The 2,500-nt window shown below is 42.0% G+C and overlaps 5 non-coding genes across 5 annotated transcripts; all 5 read right to left on the reverse strand.

Moving 5' to 3' along the window:
• Nucleotides 1–181: 181 nt before the first annotated feature.
• trnaq-cug (transfer RNA glutamine (anticodon CUG)) lies at nt 182–253 on the reverse strand. The gene has a single exon. It is a non-coding gene; the product is annotated as a tRNA-Gln (tRNA).
• Nucleotides 254–388: 135 nt separating this feature from the next.
• Nucleotides 389–462, reverse strand: trnaf-gaa (transfer RNA phenylalanine (anticodon GAA)). The gene has a single exon. It is a non-coding gene; the product is annotated as a tRNA-Phe (tRNA).
• A 597-nt stretch (nt 463–1,059) lies between these two features.
• On the reverse strand, nt 1,060–1,131 carry trnaq-cug (transfer RNA glutamine (anticodon CUG)). Its single transcript has one exon. It is a non-coding gene; the product is annotated as a tRNA-Gln (tRNA).
• An 814-nt stretch (nt 1,132–1,945) lies between these two features.
• trnaq-cug (transfer RNA glutamine (anticodon CUG)) lies at nt 1,946–2,017 on the reverse strand. The gene has a single exon. It is a non-coding gene; the product is annotated as a tRNA-Gln (tRNA).
• Nucleotides 2,018–2,152: 135 nt separating this feature from the next.
• On the reverse strand, nt 2,153–2,226 carry trnaf-gaa (transfer RNA phenylalanine (anticodon GAA)). Its single transcript has one exon. It is a non-coding gene; the product is annotated as a tRNA-Phe (tRNA).
• Nucleotides 2,227–2,500: the final 274 nt, after the last annotated feature.

Here is a 2,500-nt window from a genome sequence, read left to right on the forward strand (position 1 = left end):
CTCCAAACTGAGTAATTTTGGCCATTGCACACAAATCAGTAGTGTATAAAACAAAACGCTGAATTGTACCGTATTCACATTTTCAATTTCTCTGGGACCTCAGAAATAACTTGGAACAAAGCTAAGTTTCTGACAAGACAGTTTGTCTAGATTCATAAAGACACCTATGCTAATTTTTGGCAGGTTCCACTGAGATTTGAACTCAGATCACTGGATTCAGAGTCCAGAGTGCTAACCATTACACCATGGAACCAAGCAGTTTTATGCTTTTTCCAGGCAATAACAGCCACATACTGGCCAAGCAGCAAATATAGATTAGGCTTCTGGCAAGCAGCTACTACCTAAAAGGCCAGAGATTATGCCGCTGTCATCAAGATACCAAGAACCATGCCGAAACCCGGGATTGAAACCAGGGACCTTCAGATCTTCAGTCTAACGCTCTCCCAACTGAGCTATTTCGGCTCACTTTTTCGCAAGAACTTACTTGTTGAGCCGCGACTTTGGAAACACTCTCTCGATTACACTTTTCCCTTTAAGTTTTTGTAGGTTCTACCGATATTTGTTGACGGATCAATGGATTCAGTGTCTCCCAACTGAGTTGTTTTGGGCAATGCAAACAAAATCAGTACTGTATCAAACAAAAATCAGAAATGGTCCATGTACATCTTGAGTGGAATTTTATTCTTAGAGCAAGCAGGAACCTGCCACCATCAGAGCTCCAGACTAACATTACCCCAGCCCTGTTAGTCAGAATAAGCAAATGTGGGCTCAACATCATGGACCAAAGAATTCAGCCTTGGCCCATGTTCACCTTCAACAGAATTAGCTCCAGAATCATCTTTACAAGAGATGTGAAATGGGATCACTGGATTGAAAGTCTCCAAACTGAGTAATTTTGGCCATTGCACACAAATCAGTAGTGTATAAAACAAAACGCTGAATTGTACCGTATTCACATTTTCAATTTCTCTGGGACCTTAGAAATAACTTGGTACAAAGCTAAGTTTCTGACAAGACAGTTTGTCTAGTTTCATAAAGACACCTATGCTAACACTTGGCAGGTTCCACTGAGATTTGAACTCAGATCACTGGATTCAGAGTCCAGAGTGCTAACCATTACACCATGGAACCAAGCTGGCCTGTAGGCTGTGTTTTTTCCAGTCAATTACAGCCACATACTGGCCAAGCAGCAAATATGCCCTTAGGCTTCTGGCAAGCAGCTACTACCTAAAAGGCCAGAGATTATGCCGCTGTCATCAAGATACCAAGAACCATGCTGAAACCCGGGATTGGACCAGGGACCTTCAGATCTTCAATCTAACTGCACTCCCAACTGAGCTATTTCGGCTCGCTTTTTAGCAAGAACTTACTTGTTGAGCCGCAACTTTGGAAACACTCTCTCGATTAAACTTTTCCCTTTAAGTTTTTGTAGGTTCTGCCGATATATGTTGACGGATCAATGGATTCAGTGTCTCCCAACTGAGTTGTTTTGGGCAATGCAAACAAAATCAGTACTGTATCAAACAAAAATCAGAAATGGTCCATGTACATCTTGAGTGGAATTTTATTCTTAGAGCAAGCAGGAACCTGCCACCATCAGAGCTCCAGACTAACATTACCCCAGCCCTGTTAGTCAGAATAAGCAAATGTGGGCTCAACATCATGGACCAAAGAATTCAGCCTTGGCCCATGTTCACCTTCAACAGAATTAGCTCCAGAATCATCTTTACAAGAGATGTGAAATGGGATCACTGGATTGAAAGTCTCCAAACTGAGTAATTTTGGCCATTGCACACAAATCAGTAGTGTATAAAACAAAACGCTGAATTGTACCGTATTCACATTTTCAATTTCTCTGGGACCTTAGAAATAACTTGGTACAAAGCTAAGTTTCTGACAAGACAGTTTGTCTAGTTTCATAAAGACACCTATGCTAACTCTTGGCAGGTTCCACTGAGATTTGAACTCAGATCACTGGATTCAGAGTCCAGAGTGCTAACCATTACACCATGGAACCAAGCAGCTTTGTGTTTTTTCCAGGCAATTACAGCCACATACTGGCCAAGCAGCAAATATAGATTAGGCTTCTGGCAAGCAGCTACTACCTAAAAGGACAGAGATTATGCCGCTGTCATCAAGATACCAAGAACCATGCCGAAACCCGGGATTGGACCAGGGACCTTCAGATCTTCAATCTAACTGCACTCCCAACTGAGCTATTTCGGCTCGCTTTTTAGCAAGAACTTACTTGTTGAGCCGCAACTTTGGAAACACTCTCTCGATTAAACTTTTCCCTTTAAGTTTTTGTAGGTTCTGCCGATATTTGTTGACGGATCAATGGATTCAGTGTCTCCCAACTGAGTTGTTTTGGGCAATGCAAACAAAATCAGTACTGTATCAAACAAAAATCAGAAATGGTCCATGTACATCTTGAGTGGAATTTTATTCTTAGAGCAAGCAGGAACCTGCCACCATCAGAGCTCCAGACTAACATTACCCC

Source organism: Ictalurus furcatus, chromosome 10 (genome assembly GCF_023375685.1).
Source record: "Ictalurus furcatus strain D&B chromosome 10, Billie_1.0, whole genome shotgun sequence".
In the NCBI taxonomy this organism is placed as follows: Eukaryota; Metazoa; Chordata; class Actinopteri; order Siluriformes; family Ictaluridae; genus Ictalurus; species Ictalurus furcatus.